This window comes from Urocitellus parryii, chromosome 4, assembly GCF_045843805.1.
Source record: "Urocitellus parryii isolate mUroPar1 chromosome 4, mUroPar1.hap1, whole genome shotgun sequence".
In the NCBI taxonomy this organism is placed as follows: domain Eukaryota; kingdom Metazoa; phylum Chordata; class Mammalia; order Rodentia; family Sciuridae; genus Urocitellus; species Urocitellus parryii.
The window spans coordinates 158,213,622-158,237,684 of record NC_135534.1 but is presented as its reverse complement, the minus strand read 5'-3'; the positions used below and the strand labels follow the sequence as shown (position 1 = coordinate 158,237,684).

Sequence of the window (24,063 nt, the reverse complement as noted above, 5' to 3'; positions counted from 1 at the left end):
TTTCTATCCCAAAACAACTGAAAACCTTAACTAGACCAAGAACTTAGACTGATAAAATATGGAAGTGCTTCCTGGGCTGAAATGCACCCAAAATGGAAGACCGTGCTCAGTTAATATGTTGCATGTCCTTTAAGTGAGGACAAATTAGAAAACAGAATTACCCTTTAGAACTTAAAAAAAAAATTACTAGTGAATTTTGGAATATGAATAAAAATCTGACACACAAATTTTCTATTTATAGTAATAATGCATCCAACTGTATTAGTTTCCTAATGTGGCCATAACAGACAACAACAAACTGGGTGAGTAACCAGCAACTTGTTATTTGTTCTGGAGACTGGACGTCTGAAATGCTCCCTCTGCCTTCACATGGCATCTCCCCTCTTTGCTTCTTTTGTCTCTATATCCTTCTTGTAAGGATATCAGTTCTTGGATTTAGGGCCCACCCTAATCCAGTATAATTAAACATAATTTAATTAATTCCATCTGCAAAGACCCTATTTTCAAATAAGGTCATATTTTGAGTTGCTTACTACATTGGTTATTTACATAAGAAGGAATAAGTTGAAGATATTATAATTTGGAGCTCAGAGCATCTATCAAGTTCTACTCCAGAATTATAGTTTAAATATTAGTTCAGAAAAGTTTTGTGGACTTTCTAAGTCACATTAACTTTTAACATTTTTGCTAGTGAACATCGTTTCTGGTGAAATTATGTTTTTGACCCTTAAATGTTATCAACCAAATAGGGCAAACATTTTTTGATGCTTAGTTACATCTCAAAATGAACTAACCATTTTTTCCTTCATTTCCATTTGCTGAATATTTTCATTATAAATCAAGTATGTTCAGAAATAAGTATTTTCAAAATTTACTAAATGATATCATGATAAACATAAATTTTCATGCAAAACTTTCATAAACACCCTACAAAATTTTAATGCCTACAAATGTTAAGATATCAGAATTTCTAAAAATATATACACACTATAATTTTCTTTTTTTTAGAAGAGAGAGAGAGAGAGAGAGAATTTTTTAATATTTATTTTTTAGTTTTCAGCAGACACAACATCTTTGTTTTTGTATGTGGTGCTGAGGATCGAACCCGGGCTGCACGCATGCCAGGCGATGGCGCTACCGCTTGAGCCACATCCCCAGCCCCACACTATAATTTTCTAACAGGGATATGCATAAATGGTTTATAACAAGTGTTATTCATATCACTGATTGTTCCATTATCTTAATTCATGTTATAGCAATTTGTTTTTGTTTCCCAAATCCCAAAGTAGTTTGATTTTCTAGGATCCTACTTTTTTGTTTTAAATTAACATAACTTTATTATAATAGATTTTATTGATGTAATAAAATTGAGACAGATTAAGATGCTAATTGTACAACCTAAAAAAAAAAAAACCAAATTCCAATCAGCATTCTTATTCAAAGGTGTAAGAATTTTAATCCAACTATAATGCTTTGCTTAGAAGAGAGGAATTACTTTGAGACTTTAGTAGTTCCTACTTTGAGAACAAGTAAAAAATTTAATTCTATCTTCAATTGATCAGAACAGAATGGAAATGGCATTAATAATAATAGGGACTTTACAGGCATCCTTTCACTTAATCTTCATAGAGGTCTAGAGAGAAGGGCCATTATTATCCTCAATTTTACATGTGAAGAAACGGAAGCAGCCTTGAAGAGACTGTTAATTGAACAAGGATCACACAGTTAGTGGGGGAAACCAGGATTTGAATATCAGCACTCCAGAGACACATGGCTGGCCACTCTGAATGGGCTCTTGAGCTCCACCAACTGTGTTCAAATCCTTGCTTCATCACCTGACAAGTGATACTTAAGAGTAACACATCCCCATAGAGATGTTGCAAGTACTGAGTAAATTAACATACAGAAGGCCATGACAACATTGTATCATACACGAGAAGCACCAAAAGGTTAATTAATCCTTGTTGTCCTCCTCTTCCTGCTCTTTACCAACCCTCTGGTTTGAAAACCATGTATATCAACAAGTTTGTTTCTGTTTCATATTCAGAAGCATGTTCTGTTTCATGTTCATGACTTTATCTGGAAAATACTTTCCCTTAATTAGAGGCTTTGAGAGGAACGTGTAAATGACTTAGGCCAAAAGAAGAGTTGTGGCCACAGTGGTGTGCAAAAAGACAACAGTCTCAGCTCTTTGACTTACTAACTGGATGATGCTGAGAAATCATCGGGCTTTACTGAATTTCACAAACACCCTTATCATACACATTCACAAAAAAGTTATCAGGGCATATCCTGGGATATTTAGAAAACTGTAAAAAATTGCAAAAGCAAGAAAAAATATCATATTACTGGGGGCAAAGAAAAAAAAAGCAACTCATCATTTGACCTCAATTTCTTATAAGCCACTTGCATTCTGCTTCTGTTTACATTATTCTTGCTACCTGGAATTCCTTGTTCTGATCCTATCATTCCTTCAAAATCAAGCTCAAATACTTTTGAAAACTGTGGCCTAACCATCCCAGTTGAAATTATCTTAACCCATGAGCATTTATCACCTTATTGCATTATGAGAGTCTGTCCTGACTTACCAACCAGATTATAAATTCCATTAAATCAGCAACTCCTTAATAAACCTTTTTGTATTCAACCCATGTGCAGATACAACTACCTTTTTTTACATAAAACATGGGAAGAGAAAGAGCTCTGAAATATTTTAGAATTCTTCAAAAGGAAGCAGAATTCTCTGATACTACAAACTTTTGTTGGGCACTTAGTAATGAGTCAAGCACAGTACAAGTGTTAAGGTTGTCAAGACAAATAAAACATAATACCTGACTTCCAGACCCTGAGCTTCACAAAAATCAAAACTGTACTTAGGATTGCAGGCCTTGATTTTCATCTAGTTCTAGATATGCAGATCTGATCTGAACAAATAGCAGTTATCAGTCATATACTGGGAAGATAGTAAATTGATCTTTTTAAAATCCCTTTTCTTACACTTAAGAATTACTAAAGGAGAGGATTTACTATATCTTCTGCCATTTCCTCAAAACCAAGGACAGTCTTTGGACCAGGTTTGAACTTCTTTCCAGAGTGGAAATATGAATATTCTGATAATTCCAAGATTGAGTTTTACCTCCAAATGCATAATAAATCTCATCAGAAATAATTGTGGGAATATATGCCAATTCTTCTATATGATCCCAAACTAAATGTTGATGCTTTTATCTTGGATCTATTCATTTAATACATGTTAATTCATTGCCATTACATGATTGTTAGATGACTTCATATCAATAGGCCAGTCTTCTAAACACACAGTGCTTTCACCATTTACAAAAATAAAAGGAAATTTTGTATCTCAAAATTTCTCAATTCATAGAGTTTGCTTCTGGCACTGATCTAAAAAAGTCTTTCTATATTCCCTTAAAATTTTTTCTGTTCTTCTCATCCTAAAACTGATGAAACTGCCAAACTGCCATGTGCCAACTAGGTTCACTGAATTAAATGCATCAATGACAACAGTGACAAAGCCGTTATCAGTGCAGAGAAACACATGTGTAGTATATGTTGCCATGAACTTGATATGAAACAGGAAATTTTCAAAGGGAAAACTAACATCAAGTAGAAATGACAAGGCAGCAGGGGTTTAACTCAGGATCCATCTATCTCCACAATTTGGTTTGGGTTCACCAGCAAAAGTTCAGGGTTCAGGGCTACTCTCAGGTGGGTTGACATTCCTACTACCAGGCCCTTGAATTGCTTTGTTTCTTTTTTCTTTTTTTAAACTTACCGTCTACATTGTTATTAATGTAGGAGCTCTTGATCCTAGTTTAAAATTTCTATAATTTACTATATATCTTTTCAATATTTCTTCTGCTAAAGAATAATAAATCAATATTTTTCTTAAGGATATAGAATGTCAACACATAAGAACTATTTGTTGCAGAAGTTATGATTTCTACTAAACTCCAAAACTTATCCCAAAGTACTCTCTTAGCTTCACCTAAACTTAGAACTTAAAAGAATATTTCTTCTATTCTTTGTTTATTTTTAAGGGCCACAGATGGTCTACTGGTATATGCCTCACCACTGCCACTATTACTTATTTATTGTACTCTAGTAGTATGCTGGGCACTGAATAAGATATAAACAAAGACACAATTTCTGATCTCAGGTGAACAACTGAAATACAACCTCACATCAGTTATCTCTTTTCTTTTCTGCTTCCTATTCTTAAGAAAGGGGTGGGGACACTATACAAACATGACATTTTCAATAACAGCCTGACATAACAGATGACTTTGATAATAAAGAAATTCTGAACTCACAGTGACAGAGAACCAATATAGTCTTAAACTTTCCTTTTTTGATATCTAAATTATCTAGTAGGCTGACGAACATAAAAATTCATAATTTTTAATTATATAAATTGGAACTTGTAATGGAATTTTTAGACAATTATTCCTATGCAGATATTATGCTAACATCTAAAAATAGAGCAATCTCCTACTCACATAACTTCTATTTTAATGGGGTTAATCAGGTAAGACTAATTAGGGCTGGGGCTGTAGCTCAATGTTAGAGCTGCTTGCCTAGCATGTGTGAGGCACTGGGTTCGATCCTCAGTACCACATAAAAATAAATCAACAAAGTACTGTGTCCATCTAAAACTAAAAATATTTTTTAAAAAAAGAATTAATTATAATATTGTATAATTAATGCATAATAATATGAGGCTTTGGAAAAGACTGGGGATTTTAAATTTGGGGAAAAATGAGTCAAAAGACTGAAAATAATATTCCAAGTAATGGAAAGAGAGCCTGGTACATTTATGAACAAAAAGAAATATGGACAAACATTTTTTAAAACACAGTGAGGTCCATGTGTGCTTTTTTAAGCTTAAGAAAAATCAAAACACTAAGTAAAAACAAATGATTAATTTTAAAAAAATTAATAGCTTGATAATCCTACAAATGCTTTAACTGGTAACTTTATAGTAGGTCCTTACATTCTATTCTTTTTTAATTAAATTATTTATTTATTTTAATTAGGTATACATGATAGCAGAGTGTATTTTGATTCATTTTACACAATTGCAGCACAACTTTCCATTTCTCTGATTATACACAATGTAGCTGTGGCGTAGCACCAGGAATTGGCCTCTTTTACATGATACCTGTGTATTTTATTTCTAAATGATTAGTTAAAAGAGAGTTTCAGGCTGCTATTGTCTAGCACTTCTTTCAAATTACACATTTAGGTCTTGATTTTCAATAAATGAACAGCCCATTTGAATAAAATTATCACAATTTTCTCTTCTTAACACAAGCTTTGAAACATTAAAAATATCAAGCATTGGTATAAGAACTTTGATCAGCTGAATGGAACTTCTGGATCTGATGAAGATTGTCTCAGGTAAATTTCCATAATTATTCTTTTTTAAGGATTTCTTATTACAGTTGTATTTCGACATCAGTGTTCTTTTTATGCTTCCTGTCTATCCAATGGTACATTATGGGTACAGGTTAAATGTAAATAAGAATAAGCTAAACTCTAAAAATGGTTAATATCACAATGGTTTCCAGAAGCACTGAACTAAGTAATAAATATTGAAATGGTAACTGATTAAACTCTTTGAATCATAGCTAAAAATCATCATTACGTACCTGATGTCCTTTATTATCAGTACTATTAGAGCAAGAAACTATATAATTATAAAGCTGAATTGTTTTAATAACCTTACTTCATATCCCGTTTTGCTTCTATTTTTAAACCTTCTTAGGGAAAATACTTAGCTATTTTAAAGAATAGGAAGATTTTATTTGTAAATAAATATGCATCAGGAAATGTAAGTATCTGAGACAAGATATTTTAAAAAGATTACTCTATAGTCCAAATATTACAAAACCAAAAATTTAAAAATGGTTTTATTATCAACAAAAGGTAAAACCAGTTAGTACACACATAATAATCTATAATATCCAATATGCTATTCAATGAAATATCTTTTAAAATTAAGTCAGAACTTCAGGAGAAATTGACAAAAATATCTATCAAAACAACCATTTTATAATGGAAAAACATAACATATAATCTATACTGTATACAATCTATAAGGCACATTTTCCAACCAAACTCGTTATTTTCAGTTAGGACTAATCAGAAATAAAATGGTAGAGACAGAGAAAGTCCTGTAACCTTCATGGGCCCCTGACATTCTGGAAGAGTATCTTTCCAACTGATGTCAGGGAAACATTTGAGAACAAAAGGATATCCAAAAGAATAAGCTGAATTCAGATTTTATACAAGTATGCCCTAAGCCAAAGTTCTGGGAAATAAAGACAGTTATTTCTTCCCAATTTCTCATCTAACACAGAATCTTAAGAACAAATACAATATATCCAAACTTCAAACTAGCCTAAAGTGGAAGGATGTACACTTTCAATTCTTTGTGCAAAAAGCAACTTCAAAAAGAAAGAGAAATTTCATTTTGTTCTAGAAAAGAGAGCTTAACTTTAGACCTAGTGAATTTGACTGTCTCAATACAGTCATTTTTTATTGAAAGAAAAAAAAATACTAGGTATTATTTAACAGAAAAATCATAAAGCTTTATTCAAGATAAATATTCTTATCTTTTAATGGCCTAAAGGCATATTCAATGTAAACTTGGTCATTCTTTGTTTCCCCACTATCTCAAAACTTGGAATCCCTTTTCCCAAAAATATCTCTTTCTTTAGTTTAGAGCACAAGTTCTACACAAACACACAGAGGGATTCCAAGCTAGACTCCATGTTCTTAGGTAAATTACACATCTTCTTAAGGACTGAGTTGTTTCATCAGAATATGGAAAAAAAATTTCCAAGATTGATATGAAGAATTAATTAAATAATAGATGGACTAAATATAGTTGTGAAGTGTTTCTTTACAATTAGATGTTACTGATATTATTTTTAAGGTTGCTAATTTAAACTTTACTTTTAATCAGCAGCATTTTCTTTCAGGACATACAAACTGTATCACTGACCCAGCTATTCATACATCCATTCCTCACAATTAATTGCCTATGTATTAACTCTTAATACTAATTTGCACAAAAGCTTCCTTGTCCATACGCAATCCAGAGTTAGTCAGATAATTATTCCATGAATCTGACCAGTAGAAAAAAGATGTGCCTTGACCACCCACATCACTGAATTTAATGTCTTGGGTGTGGGAGATTTCATTTTAAAGAAATCACTTAATTCTCTCTTGGGTATTCCTTTGGCATAAATTCGCATTTTCAAGCAAAAGTTTCTTCCAACATTATTATGAGAATTAGAACACTTTATATTTGTTGTTCAATTCACCATGCTTTTTGAGTATTGCTTTCTTTTTAATATCCACTTTTAAAAATGTTGATAAATTAAAAATCATTCACAGCATACAAGGGGAATTTTAAACATCTCAAATGCAATGGAACTGGAAGTACTTAAAATGTATAGTTTTAACATTTATGATATCAATGACAATTATATTGAAAAGTCCAAAGTATTGGAACCATCTAATTATTACATTTTTTACTTCCTATACAGGTGAAGGTACATAAGTCCAATAAGCTTTCTCACCATGAAAAAAATATGCATGTTATATTAAAATATTAAAAACTATTAATGAGGTTCATTTCCTTCCAAAAGTAAACAGGTTGTATCTGAACTAGCTTGAGGCAAGGGAAGTTTCAAATATAACATTTTTAAACTAGCCATTATTTCCCATGTTGAAAAAAAATTGCCATTTTATTTCCTAACAGCAAATGAAACTGTCAGGAAAATTTAGGTGTAATAAAATTGGGTGGTTAAACCAACATGCTGGATTTAAAATAAAACTGAATTAAAGGAATTAAAATTAATTCTTATGTCAGTCAACCCTTTAAAAATACTATTCAAAACTTACTGTTTTTACAAATAAATTCCTTGTTCTTGATAGAGTACAAAGTTAGCTATTGACCACCAATGGGATACAATTGAAATTGTGCATTGAACAATATTTTGCATAAAATGTATTGCCTCTGGCAACTTTTCTGCCTAAATAAAAAGTTGTCAAAAAGGGTGACTTTGGTGGTACAGAGTTTTAAAATGGTGGATTCAGTCCAAGGTTAGCTAATAACGGCTGACATGCCCTGGAATCTTGAGGCCTAAATCAACATTGTTTTCACAGCTGTAATTAAGCCACCTAATCAGAAGCACATTTTAACGGGACAGTTTCTGGAAGCCAGACATTACAATTTCTTATGCCTGGAGCGCAGTGGCTTGTGAGAGGTCCTCATTTAATTTTAGGTTAAGGGGAATGGGGAGGTAGTAAAATAAAAAAGACATTTTTTTTAAGCAACATACAACTGTTGAAATGAAGCAGGCCTATAGGTTCATGCCTTGACTGCCTTGCATCCCACCCTCCTCTGGCTCTCTGCTGAGTCCCCCCAACTCTCAAGTGGCAGCTGCACACTGTGAGATGAAGGGTCTCTGCCAAGATCAACAGATGAGCTGGTCTGAACTGGCTCTCTGTGTGTTCTGATTGTAAATTGTACTGGTGATGATTAGAGAACTCTAACACAGGATGTCGACTCTTAAAACTGTCCAGAGAAAATAATTTTTTTTTAAGTTCAGGAAAAATTTTTAACTTTTTTGTGGCTTGGTGCATAGTGTTGTGTCTATAACTTTCATATGATTCAAGCGAATTCACCCAAATTAAGCAACTCTGTTATTAAAAAAGAAGCCTATGGCTTGGCTCATAGCAGCAATCCTCATCTTGGTCTATTTATACAACACTGCTGCAGAGAGTAGTCTTCCACCAGTCTGTGCTTCTACCACCTGCCAATAGAAGATATTCTTAAATGATAAGAATCCAGGATGTGATAGTCACCTCTCATCAAGTAGCTGTGTTAAAACAACAAAATTGCCAGCTTAAGTTGTTTTCTGTAGTGCTATTATATTCTGTAACATTTCAACTTTCAACCCCATAGGCCATTGTAAAACTATCAATATGAAGGCACTAGTCACTGGAGTCTGATTACATTTAGTTCTGCATTTTAATTACATATGGATTCTATCAACTAAACCTTTTGCCTTATAGGCAACATTTTAATCAAATTACTATAATTTTCAAATATGTTACAATAGTTTGATGAGTTAAAAGTTCACATTCCTAAGATATTAAATATCAAAAAACTATGAATAAAAAAAAGGAAATACTCCTTACAAATACACTAATACATTTTCAGGTTACTTTGGGGACTTTTTGAATACTTAGTTACAAGTTATACTGTGAGATTCATATAACTGGTATGCATTTGTGAATGGATTATTGGTGTTGAATATAACCAAATTTAGAAACACATTTATTGTTATAAACAGAAACAGGAACAAGACAAAACCTATAATCTAGTATTTGCAACTCATTTAAAGAATATTAAAGCTGAACAGGAAGTTAGATTTTATATAGTCAAAACCCTTCATTTTATATCCAGAAAAACCAAGACCCAGGAAGATTGTGTGATTTACTTCCCAAAGCTTAGAAGTGGATCAATAGGAAAGTCTGCTCTAGAACCCAAGTTTCCTCTGGCTGTCATGCACTATACTTTCCAGTGTAATATAATTTCATCCTATATAAGGAGTAAACACATTCCACCCAAGATCTCAGTTAAATAATTTTTAATGTGGTAAAACCCAAACATGATAATATTTACCTTCTTAAGAATTTTAAGAGAATCCAAGATGGTGAGACAGAGGGAGGCAGCATTCTGTGTCACTCCATGACCCGGGTCTCAACTAGTGGGAATACTGCTTTGCTGAGAGTGATAGAGGACCCCTCCACAGATGATTCCGCGCAGGAATCGGGGCCACCATGCCACTTAGGGCCCTAGTCCTCAGTGTTAGAAATGGACTCCTGACTACTCGCCTACACAGGTCTCCTGGGTGCTTTAACAGGACCACCGGCATCAGCACTGGCACAGAATTCCCAGACGCACTCCCAGGAAGGATACTCAGCCACTATCCACACACAGGAACTCCAGCCACCACTCCCATCTACTAACATGGGGTTCCCCAGGTCATCTCCATCTTGGGACTCAGCAGCTACTGCCATAGTCCCCTACTCACAGTAGCCTGCTTGTACCTGGGAACATCACAGGCTCAGAAGAAAGCTGAAAGCCTCAACACTACACACCACAGAACTCAACTCTGAACAGACTGCACAATGCCACTGCCTGGCTGCCCCCATGCAACCCCATCGTTGAAAGCAGCAGCCTCCATCTTGGGTCACTTCCATCACCATCTTTAGTTGGGGCAACTACCAGTTTGGTACACCATACAGCCAGGTACCCATAGTTTTCTAATTCCTTCTAAATCCCCAGCAGCTATTACTCGGCAGAGTGACTGCCCAATTCAAATGTCCCTCTATGACAGGTGCGCAGCCACCAGATTGCAATACCCAACACCCCCAGAGAGAAAGGTTCCTGATTAGAAAGTAGAAAGGGAGAGGGTGAGGGAGATAAAATTTAGAGACTAATTTAGAGGGCAGGAACTGTGAGGCCTACAGGCTAGATGAGGAGATAAGACCCAGTACCCACATCACAGGAGCACACCCCAAAGGAGATCCGTGAGGTGCAGTCTGTGCCATACCCCACTTCCAAGTGCCCTGCACCCAAGACCAACCCTCACACCCTGGTAACCCCCATCATCCTGAAAGCAGCGATACCAGCTAAGAACACACAACCCTGCCTATTGATGAGAAGGGAAGCAGGAAAAATACTGATCTCCAACCAAAACAATCCTTGTTTCTTCTTTGAGATTTTTTTCTTTCTTTTCCCTCTTTATTCTTCCACCCTCACATCCCCAACATATGTGAAACCAAGAACTTTGCATGAATTAGGATATTGAGGACTGAGACGACTGAATAGTATATTATAGTTGTGTTGTATATTCTTATTTTGTTGTTTAACTCCAATTCTTATTATTTTAATACTTTTAATTTTCTTAATATATATGTGAGCTCGTCTAATGTATTCTACTGTCTTCCCTCTTATTTGTCTATTCTCTATTCTCCTGTTACTAAGCTTCTTCTTTAGATTTCTTTCACACTTCCTAAGATATAATAACTCTTATCCTCATCTCATACCTCCTCGAATATCTTCCTACACCTCACTGCAGGTTCTATGTCCATCATCAGAAACTGTAAACCCTTTTACAAAGCTACTGATTATAATGTAGATGATAATCCAATTCATCATTTCTGTACATTGTGACAAAACTGTAAATGTCTTAATAAAAATTATTTGTTTTAGGTGGTATTTTGTTTATATTTGGATCTGTTAACATTGTCCTTCCCCTCAGAGGTGAGGTATTAGAACCCTACAGGAGCACTATTTGCCTATAGGGTAAAAACACTAATGTCCTGGATCCACAGAGCTAGAAGGGAAGGCACACAAGCAATATGAAAAGACAAGGGAAGAAAGTGCCTCAGACAAATCAAGATACCACATTATTAGAATCCATGGCCATCACAGTAGATGAAATGACAGAGAACGAGTTCAGCATGTACATAATTAAAATGTTCTGTGAATTAAAGTATTATAAGAGAGAAAATACAGGCAGTAAAAGATCATTCCTACAAGGAGCTACATAAGCAAATACAGGAAGCAAAAGATTACTTCAATACGGAGATAGAGGCTCTAAAGAAAAACCAAACAGAAATCCTTGAAATAAAAGAAATAATAAACCAAATTACAAGCTCAACTGAAAGCAGCACCAACAGGTTAGACCACTTGGAAGACAGGACCTCAGACAATGAAGACAAAATATATAATCTTGAAAAGAATGTAGACCACACAATGAAAATGGTAAGAAACCATGAGCTGAACATTCAAGAAATATGGGATAGCATAAAAAGGCCAAATTTAAGAGTTATTGGGATAGAGGAAGGCAAAGAGTTCCAAACCAAAGGAATGAATAATCTATTCAATGAAATAATATCAGAAAATTTTCCAAATATGAAGAATGAATTGGAAAACTAAATTCAAGAGACTTACAGGACACAAAATGTACAAAATCACAACAGATCCATACTAAGACATATTATAATGAAAATGCCTAGCATACAGAATAAGGAGAGAATATTAAAAGCCATGGGAGAAAGAAATCAGATTACATACAGGGGGAAACCAATTAGATTATGTGCAGATTTTTCAACCCAGACCCTGAAAGCTAGAAGATCCTGGAACTAAATATATCAAGCTCTGAAAGAAAATGAATGCCAACCAAGAATTTTGTATCCAGCAAAATTAAGCTTTAGATTTGATGATGAAATAAAAACCTTCCATGATAAATAAAAGTTAAAAAGAATTTACAAGTAGAAAACCTGCACTAGAAAAAATTTTTAAAAAAGAGGAAAGAAAGAAAACCTGCACTATAGAACATCCTTGGCAAAATATTCTATGAAGAGGAAATGAAAAATAACAAGGAAAATCCATACAGGGAGATAGTACATAAAGGAAAAGCTAATCATAGGAAAAACCAAGTCAAGTTAAATAACAAAAATAAGCAAAAATGGTTGGGAATACAAATCGTGTCTCAATAATAACCCTGAATGTTAATGGCCTAAACTCACCAATCAAAAGACATAGGCTAGCTGATTGGATCAAAGAAAGACCCAACAATATGCTGCCTCCAAGAGACTCATCTCATAGGAAAAGACATACACAGACTGAAGGTGAAAGGTTGAGAAAAATCATACCATTCTCACATGGACTGGAGTAGCAGGGAGGGGTTTCCATCCTCATATCAAATAAAGTAGAGGGTTTTTTTTATTTTTTAGTTGTAGTTGGACACAATACCTTATTTTATTTTTATATAGTGCTGAGGATTAAACCCACAACTTTGCACGTGCTAGGAGAGCACTCTACCACTGAGCCAACCCCAGCCCATCAAATAAAGTAGACTTTAAGCTAAAGTTAATCAAAAGGGACAAAGAAGGACATTTCACACTGCTTAAGTGAAGCTTACACCAACAAGACATAACAGTTAAAAATATATATGTCCCAAACAATGGAACATTTACATTCATCAAATGAACTCTTCTCAAGTTCAAGAGTCAAATTGACCACAACACAATAATTTTGGGTGACTTTAACACACATCTTTCACCACTGGATAGATCTTCCAAACAAAAGCTAAACAAAAAAACTACAGAACTCAATGATACAATCAATAACTTAGACTTAACTGACATACATAGAATATTTCATCCTCCAACAAGCAAGTACATTTTCTTCTCAGCAGCACATGGATTCTTCTCTAAAATAGACCATATATTATGTCAAAAAGCAACTCTTAACAAATACAAAAAAGTAGAATACTACTGTGCATTCTATCAGAGCACAATGGAATGAAGTTAAAAATCAATGATAAAATAAAAAATAAAAATTATTCTAACACCTAGAGGGCTAAATAATACGCTATTGAATGAACAATGGGTTGCAAAAGATATCAAAGAGGAGATTAAAAAATTCTTAGAAGTAAATGACATGATCTTATTCTTTTTTAGTGCTGAGTAATTTTCCATTGTGTATAAATGCCACATTTTTTTTAATCCATTCACCCACTGAAGAACATCTAGGTTGGCTCCACAGTTTAGCTATTGTGAATTATGCTGCTATAAACATTGATGTGGTTGTGTGCCTGTAGTATGCTGTTTTTAGGTCCTTTGAGTATAGTCCGAGAAGAGAAATAGCTGGGTCAAATGGTGGTTCCATTCCCAGCTTTCCAAGGAATCTCCATACTGCTTTCCAAATTGGCTGCACCAATTTGCAATCCCACCAGCAGTGTATGAGTGTACTTCCCCACCGCCCCCACCCTGCATCCTCGCCAGCACTTGTTGTTGTTTGTCTTCATAATAGCTGCCATTCTTATTGGAGTGAGATGGTATCTTAGAGTAGTTTTAATTTGCATTTCTCTGATTGCTAAAGATGATGAGCATTTTTTGTATATTTGTTGATTGATTGTATAGCCTCTTCTGAGAAGTGTCTGTTCAGGTCCTTGGCCCATTTATTGATTGGATTATTTGGGTTTTTTGGTGCTTAGCTTGTTGAGCTCTTTATATACCCTAGAGATTAGAGCTCTATCTGATGTGTGAGGGGTAAAACTTTGTTCCCAGGATGTAGGCTCCCTATTATTTCTTTTGCTGAGAAAAAAAAAATTTAGTTTGAATCCACCCCATTTGTTGATTCTTGGTTTTAATTCATGTGCTATAGGCATCTTATTAAGGAAGTTGGGGCCTAGCCCCACATGATGGAGATTAGGGCCTATTTCTTCTTCTATTAGATGCAGAGTTTCTGGTTTAATCCCTAGATCCTTGATCCATTTTGAGTTAACTTTTGTGCATGGTGAGAGAAAGAGATTCAATTTCATTTGATGCATATGGATTTCCAGTTTTCCCAGCACCATTTGTTGAAAATGCTATCCTTTCTCCAATGCATGCTTTTGGCACCTTTGTCTAATATCAGGTAGTTATAATTTTGTGGGTTAGTCTCTGTGTCCTCTATTCTGTAACATTGGTCTACTAGCCTGTTTTGGTGCCAGTACCATGCTGTTTTTGTTACTATTCCTCTGTAGTACAGTTTAAGGTCTGGTATATCAATTCCACCTGTTTCACTCTTCCTGCTTAGAACTGCTTTAGCTATTCTGGGTCTTTTATTTTTCCAGATGAATTTCATGATTGCTTTTTCTATTTCTATGAGGAATGCCATTGGGATTTTGATCAGAATTGCATTGAACCTGTATAGTGCTTTTGGTAGTATGGGCATTTTAATAATATTAATTCTTTCCATCTTCTAAAGTCTTCTTCTATTTCTCTCTTTAGGGTTCTATAGTTTTCATTGTAAAGATCTTTCACTTCTTTTGTTGATTCCCAAGTATTTTTTTTTGAGGATATTGTGAATGGGATAGTTTTCCTCATTTCCTTTTCAGAAGATTTGTCACTGATATACAGAAATGCCTTTGATTTATGGGTGTTGATTTTATATCCTGCCACTTTGCTGAATTAGTTCTAGAAGTTTCTTTGTAGAGTTTTTTTTTTTTTGGGGGGGGTCTTCTAGGTATAAAATCATATCATCAGCAAATAGTGCTAGTTTAAATTCTTCTTTTCCTATAGTTATTACTTTAATCTCTTTCATCTAATTGCTCTGGCCAGTGTTTCAAGAACTATGTTGAATAGAAGTGATGAGATAGGGCATCCCTGTCTTGTTCCAGATTTAGAGGGAATGCCTTCAGTTTTTCTCCGTTTAGAATGATGCTGGCCTGAGGCTTAGTGTAGATAGTTTTTACAATGTTGAGGTAAGTTCCTGTTATCCCTATTTTTTCTAGTGTTTTGAACATAAAGGGGTGCTGTATTTTGTCAAATGCTTTTTCTGCATCTATCGAGATGATCATATGGTTCTTATCTTTAAGTCTATTGATGTGATGAATTACGTTTATTGATTTCTGTATGTTGAGCCAACCTTGTATCCCAGGGATGAATCCCACTTGATCATGGTGCACTGATTTGCCAGAATTTTACTGAGGATTTTTGCATCTATATTTATTAGAGATATTGATCTGAAGTTTTCTTTCTTTGAGGTATCTTTGTCTGGCTTTGGAATCAGGGTGATATTGGCCTCGTAAAATGAATTTGGAAGTACTCCCTCTTTTTCTATTTCCTGGAATAGATTGAAGAGTATTGGTGTTAATTCTTTTTAAAGGTCTTGTAAAACTCAGCTGTATATCCATCCGGTCCTGGACTTTTCTTGGTTGGTAATCTTTTGATAGCCTCTTCTATTTTCTCACTTGATATTGGTCTGTTTAAGTTGTGTATATCTTCCTGACTCAATCTGGACAGATCATATGACTTGAATTTATCGATGCCTTCACTATCTTCTATTTTGTTAGAGTATAAGGTTTCAAAATAATTTCTAATTATCCTCTGTATTTCTGTAGTGTCTGTTGTGATATTGCCTTTTTCATCCTGTATGTTAGTAATTTGGGTTCTCTCTCTTTTTCTCTTTATTAGCATGGCTAAAGGTCTGTCAATCTATTTATTTTTTCAAAGAACCATCTTTTAGTTTTGTCAATCTTTTCAATTGTTTCTTTTATTTCTTTTTCATTGATTTCAGCTCTGATTTTAATTATTTATTGCCTTCTACTGCATTTGCTGCTGATTTGTTCTTCTTTTTCTAGGGCTTTGAGATGTAGTGTGAGGTCATTTATTTGTTAGCTTTTTCTTCTTTTAAGGAATGAACTCCATGCAATGAATTTTCCTCTTAGTACTGCTTTCATAGTGTCCCAGAGATTTTGGTATGTTGTGTCTGTGTTTTCATTTACCTCTAAGAATTTTTTAATTTCCTCCTTGATGTCTTCTGTAACCCAATGTTCATTCAGTAGCATATTGTTCATTCTCCATGTGATGTAGGAATTTTTCTTCCTTATTTTATCATTGATTTCCAATTCCATTCCATTATGATCAGATAAAATGCATGGTAGTATCTCTACTCCTTTGTATTTGCTAAGAGTTGCCCTGTGGCATAATATATGGTCTATTTTTGAGAAGGATCCATGTGCTGCTGAGAAAAAAAGTGTATTCGCTTGATGTTGGGTGGTATATTCTGTATATATCAATTAAGTCTAACTTATTAATTGTATTATTGAGCTCTATGGTTTCTTTATTCAACTTTTGTTTGGAAGATCTATCCAGTGGTGAAAGAAGTATATTAAAATCACCCATGATTATTGTGTTGTGGTCTATTTGACTCTTGAACTTGAGAAGAGTTTGTTTGATGAACATAGCTGCACCATTGTTTGGGGCATATATATTAATGATTAGCCAATCCCCAAAAAACAAATGCCGAATGTCTTCTCTGATATAAGGGGGGTGACTCAAAATGGGGTAGGGAGGGAGAGCATGGGAGAAAGATTACCTCTAGATAGGGCATAGGGGTGGGAGGAAAAGGTAGGGAGAAGGGGTTGTTGGAAGGAGATCCTCATCATTATACAAAATATATGTATGAAAATGTGAATTTGGTGTCAACATACCTTATATACAAACAGAGATATGATAAATTGTAGTATAAAAGTGTATTAAGAATTGTAATGCAAAAAATAATAATAAAAGAGCTCATGTATAATGGCAAAAAAATCTTAGAGGTAAATGAGAACACTGATACAACATACTGAAATCTCTAGGACACTAGGCAGTACTAAGAGGAAAGTACATTGCATGGAGTTCATTCCTTAAAAGAAGAAAAAGCCAACAAACAAATAACCTCATACTACATCTCAAAGCCCTAGAAAAAGAAGAACAAATCAACACCAAAAGCAGTAGAAGACAGAAAATAATTAAAATCAGAGCTGAAATCAATGAAATTGGAACAAAAGAAACAATGAAAAAAAATGACAAAACAAAAAGTCAGTTCTTCTAAAAAATAAATAAATTTGACAAACTCTTAGACATGCTAACAAAGAGAGGGAGACAGAAAACTAAAAAGCACTAATATACGTGATGAAAAAGAAAATATCACATCAGACACTACAGAAATACAGAAGATACTTGGAAATCATTTTGAAAACTTGTATTCTAATAAAATAGAAAATACTGAAAGCATCGACAAATTTCTAGAGGCATATGAGTTGCCCAAATTGAACCAGGATGATATACACAATTTAAACAGACCAAGTTCAAGCAAAGAAATAGATGATGCCATCGGAAGCCTACCAACCAAGAAAAGCCCAGGACCAGATGGATACACAGCTGAGTTCTATAAGACCTTTAGAGAAGAACTAATACCTATACTCTACAAATTATTTTAAGAAATACAAAAAGAGAGATCACTTCCAAACCATTCTATGAGGCCAATATAACCATGACTCCAAATCCAGGCAAAGACACATCAAAGAAAGTAAACTTCAGACCAATATAGTTAATGAATATAGATGCAAGAATTCTCAATAAAATTCTTGCAAATCAAACACAAAAACATATCAAAAAAATTATGCACCACGATTAAGTGGGGTTCATACCAGGGATGCAAGGTTGGTTCAACATATGTAAATCAATAAATGTAATTCATCACATCAATAGACTTAAAGATAGGAATCATATGATCATCTCAATAGATGCAGAAACAGCATTCAACAAAATATAGCACCCATACATGTTCAAAACACCAGAAAAACTAGAAATAATAGGAACATATCTCAACATCATAAAAGCTATCTATGCTAAGCCCTAGGCCAACACCATTCTAAATGGAGAAAAATTGAAAGCATTCCCTCTAAAAACTTTAACAGGACAGGGATGCCCTCTTTCACTACTTCTATTTAACATAGTTCTTGAAACATTGCCGGAGCAATTAGAAAGAAATTAAAGGAATATGAATGAAAAGAAGAACTCAAATTAACACTACTTGCCAACGATATAATTCTATATATAAAAGACCCCCAAAATTCCACCAGAAAACTTTGATAACTAGTAAATTAATTCAGCAAGGTAGAACAATACAAAATCAACACTCGTAAATCAAAGGAATTTCTGTATATCAGTGACAAATCCTCTGAAAGGGAAATGAGGAAAACCACCCCATTTACAATAGCCTCAAAAAAATACTTGGAAAAAAATAATAAAATAAAATACTTGGGAACAAACCTAATGAAAGAAGTAAAAGACCTCTACAATGAAAACTACAGAATGCTGAAGAAAGAAATTCTAAGAAAGAATCCTTAGAAGATGGAAACATCTCCCTTGTTCTTGAATAGGCAGAATTAATATTGTCAAAATGATTATACTACCAAAAGCACTTTACAGATTTAATGAAATTCCATTCAAATTTCCAAAGAGATTCCTCATAGAAAAAGAAAAGGCAGTCATGAAATTCATCTGGAAAAATAAGAGACCCAGAATAGCTAAAGCAAATCCTTAGCAAGAAGAGTGAAGCAGGTGGCATCACTACCCAGACTTTAAACTATACTACAGAGTAACAGTAATTTAAAAAGCATGGTATTGGCACCAAAATAGACTTATAGACCAATGGTACAGAATAGAGGACACACAGACTAACCCACAAAATTACAACTATCTTATATTAGAAAAAGGCACCAAAAACATGCATTGGAGAAAATAAATCCTCTTCAACAAATGGTGCTGGGAAAACTGGAAATCCATATGCAACAAAATGAAAGTAAACCCCTATCTCTCACTATGCACAAAATTCAACTCAAAGTGGCTCAAAGACCTAGGAATTAGGTCTAGCCAGAGACACAGCACCTTTTAGAAGAAAAAGTAGGCCCAAATCTCTATCATGTTGGATTAAGCCCCAACTTCCTTAATAAGACTCTTATAGCACAAAAGTTAAAATCAACAATCAATAAATTGGGATGGATTCAAACTAAAAAGCTTCTTCTCAGCAAAAGAAACAATCAGTGAGGTGAATAGACAGCTTACAGCTTGGGAGCAAATTTTTACCACTCACACATCAGATATAGCACTAATCTCTAGGGTATATAAAGAACTCAAAAAGCTAAACACCAAAAAAAAAAAAAAAGTAGCCCAATCAATAAATGGGTCAAGGAACTGAACAGACCCTTCTCAGAAATTGATATACAATCAATCAACAAATATATGAAAAACTGTTCAACATCTTTAGCAATTAGAGAAATGTAAATCAAAACTAAGATTTCATCTCACGCCAATCAGAATGGAGCTGTTAGGAACATAAACAACAGTAAGTATTGGCGAGGATGTGGGGGAAAAGGCACACTCATACACTGCTGGTGGGCCTGCAAATTGGTGCAGCCAATATGGAAAGCAGTATGGAGATTTCTTGGAAAACTGGGAATAGAACCATCATTTGACCCAGCTATCCCCCTACTTGGTATACTCAAAGGACTTAAAAACAGCATACTACATGGACACAGCCACATCAATGTTTATTGCTGCACAATTCACAATAGCTAAATAGTGGAACCAACTTAGATGCCCTTCAATAGCTGAATGGATAAAGAAAATGTGGTATATGTACACAATGGAGAATTACTCAGTAATAAAAGAGAATAAAATCATGGCATTTGCAGGTAAATGGATGGAGTTGAAGAAGAAATGCTAAGTGAAGTTGGCCAATCCCAAAAAAACAAATGCTGAATGTTTTCTCTGATATAAAGAGGCTGATTCATAGTGGGGTTGGGAGGAGGAGCATGGGAGGATTAGATGAACTCTAGATAGGGAAAAGGGTTGGGAGAGGAAGAAAGGGGATATGGAGTAAAAAAGATGGTGGAATGAGATGAATATCATTACTCTAAGTACATGTATGAAGACACGAATGGTGTGAATAGACTTTATATACAACCTGAGATATGAAAAATTGTACTCTATATGTGTACTATGTGTTGTAATGCATTCTTCTGTCATATATAACAAATTAGAATATAAAAAGAATCTTTAAGCATACAACTTTATGGCATAAAGTATGCTTGCAATGTTGAGCAACCATTACCATCATCTAGTTCCAGAACTTTTTCATTGTGACTCATTAAGTAGTTACCCTAATTTGCCTTCTTACCTCAGCCTGTGTTAACCTCCAACCTGCTTTGGATTGTTATGGATTTGAGTATTCTGCATATTTCATATAAGTGGAATCACACAAGTATGGTCTCTTGTATTTGGCTTCTCTTAACATAGTGTTCTTGAAGTATATCCATATTGCAACATGTATCAGTAATTCCTTACTCCTTATGGCTAAATAATATCCCATTGTCTGGAAATAACACATTTTTTTTACCCATTCATCAATGAATGGGCATTCGGGCCTATTTCCACTTTTTGGCCATTGTGAATAATGATGCTGTGAATGTTCATTATCAAGGATCTGTTTGAATACCTGATTTCAATCCTTTGGGATATATACCTAGAAGTGGAATTGCTAGATCATGTACTAACTTCCAGTTCAACTTACCAACAAGTCATCAAATAATTTTCCACTGTGACTGTACCATTTTAAGTCCCCATTAGCAATGTATGAGGCTTCCAACTGTTCTGCATCCTTGCAACACTTGTATTTTACTTTTCTTCTTTTATCATGGTAATCTTGGTTTGTGTGAAGATTTTTTTTCATTGTGGTTATGATTTACATTTCCCTAATGACTAATGATGTTAAATATCTTTGCATATATTTGCTGAACATTTGTATATTTTCTTTAGAAATGTGTCTATTCAAATCTTTTGCCTATTTTAAAAATTAGGTTGTCCTAACCTTGTTAATCATTTCTTCATATTCTGTGTATTGTACCTTCATTAGATATATGATTATAAATATTTTCTTCCACTCTGTGGATTGTCTTTCCATTGTGTTGATACTTTCTTTTCATATACAAAAGATTTTAACTTTGAAGAATTCCAATTTATCTACTTTTTTTTGTCTCATCACATTCAAAAATCTATTATCAAATATAAGCTCATGAAGATTTGATTGTTTTTTGTTAAGAATTTTACGGTTTTTACTCTTATATTCAGGTTTTTGATCCATTTTTTTTTTGTTAATTACTTACATGGTGTGAAGAGGTAAATATCCAAGAAAATACATTTTTAAATGTAAACTTTCTCCTGATCTACATAAATTAGACATCTATTTCTGAAAACAACCTACATATACCCTCTTAGTTGTTTGGTTTTTTGTTTTGTTTTGTTAGTTTGTGTGTATGTGTGTGTGTGTGTATGTGTGTGTGTGTGGGGGGGTACTGGGGATTGAACCCAGGGCCTTGTGCATGTGAGGCAAGTACTCTACCAACTGAGCTACATCCCCAGTTGCCTCTTAGTTTTTGTAAGGTCAAGGCACAATTCCTGTTAATTTGTGCATCACTGTCATTAACAAATATTTACTGAGTACTTACCATGTAAGAATATGTGCTGTTCATTTTATGTTTATGTGAATATATATACAGAGGCAGGGGTTCCCAAAACATCTGGTAAAGTTTAAAATTATTTAAATGATATGCTAAAAGAATGTTCTTCTTTGCCACAATTTTTGAGGTTTTCCCCTTTTTTTTCAGGAAGAGTAGTGAGAAAGAGAAATGTCCAATTTATATTATGTGAAAGTATGCACTTAAATTTTTACTATAGATATTAATAATATATTAATTATTCTATTCTTACTAAGTGCTCACTAGAGAATATGAAACAGCTTGATGGGAATTAATTTGAGAATATTTGGTATGGGAAAAACTGGGGGGTTGGAACTATAGTTTTTTCAGAGCATATGTTCAATAACAAGTATATATTGAACAAACATGAAAGCAGTGCTCTTCCTACTAATATTAGTTCAAATCAACGAGCATTTGTTAAAGTCAGTTGATTATAATGGGTTATAAAAAAATGAATAAGATATCACCTTAAGACTAATATATTAATACATATACAATTAACTGATCATATAAGTCAGACTACTATATGGTGCCCAGACAGATAAATACAGTGGTAAACGAGAATAACAAAGAGAGCCCTTATTTATGCCAACTGGAAGATGGTCTAAAATACCAGATAGAGTTAGAATACATTTAAATGTCAATGACAAAAAACTTCATTGTGAGAAAAATGTAGAGGCAAATATGTTTTGAGTAAAGCTAGTGGTAGATACAATAAGACTTAGCAATTAATTGTTGGTCATAAAGGGAAAATGCAATAAAACAGTGAAAGCTACAAGGCGGACATTAAAGGAGAATTTGGAGAGACAAGACATGGAAGGGTTGGATAACATGTTCAGTTTGGGACTGCAGAAAATCTGAGATATTTGCAGAAAATCCAAGTATAGCTGTCTAGCAAGCAATTGAAGCTCTCAAAGAATTCAATTTAGTAAAAAAAAAAAAATAAAATATTAGAAGAGATCCTCAGAAGTATATTTGGTTGCTACCACACTTAAACAACAGGTAGGAATAATCAAAACATTAAGTTGCCAAATAACTATATTTTATGCAACTTAATTAACAATTATTTATACTGATCAGAGGTTGAAATTTTCATTCTTGCACTTCCTTTTTATAAACATTTTGTTTTAGTTGTGGTTGGACACAATACTTTTATTTTATTTTTATGTGGTGCTGAGGATTGAACCCAGTGCCTGCACATGCTAAGCGAGCACTCTACTGCTAAGCTACAACCCCAGCACTCTACTGCTGAGCTACAACCCCAGCCCCTCATTCTTGCACTTCTTGATCCATCTTTGTAACATTTCATCACTAATAACAGAACAGAATAAATTAGCATATTTACTATATAAAAATACATATGTTTATGTAGTAAATATACTATAAATACAAATTTATATATTATATGTATACTTATATACAAAATAATATATGTGATAGAATATTAATATATTAACATATTATCAATATAACTGATATGCAATATGCTAATACATAATATAATGTTTGCATGTTATATTATAAAAATGTATGTTTATATAAATATAAAATTATAATATCAAGCTCTTCAAATCCCACTACTCAGATATCATTCATCATGAAAGGGTATCCCCTTAAATAGCATCATATAAAACAAAAGGCTAGAAAGAAGCTTTGAGGTCAAAGGAATATGCATTATTATCTCTGGGCCTCTGTATACTATTCAGAAAGAGTTGAGCTTCTGAAATATGAGAAACTTTTAGAAGGTTGGAAATATATGCCAAAGACCAAGGAAAGTATTTGCATGTTGACTGGGCTCTTCCACATTTTAATATTTCCTGCTTTCTTTAATCAGTTCTATTAGTATCCAAAGCCAGAGCTTGTGCTTACAATAAAAATATGGCAAAATTTAATGAGCTTACTTTGAAAATAAGTGTTATTTCAAAAGAGTGTCATCATGGCACAAAATGTACGTGCATTTGGAGGATAAACAGAAAAATACAGAAATTTGGAGTAGGAAAAACAAAGAAAGCAAAGGGAATGGATGTTTTGTAATGCAGTTGTCAGAGACACCTCAGTCAGAATGTTTCTTCAAAAAGTGAAACTTGATACAGCT

General features: G+C 33.9%; 1 protein-coding gene and 1 non-coding gene across 3 annotated transcripts in view; both read right to left on the bottom strand.

Moving 5' to 3' along the window:
- Positions 1-24,063, bottom strand: part of Ccdc171 (coiled-coil domain containing 171) — a 357,480-nt gene that overhangs the window by 20,949 nt on the left and 312,468 nt on the right. The gene's annotated exons all lie outside the window — the stretch shown is intronic.
- On the bottom strand, positions 21,778-21,850 carry Trnav-cac (transfer RNA valine (anticodon CAC)). The gene has a single exon. It is a non-coding gene; the product is annotated as a tRNA-Val (tRNA).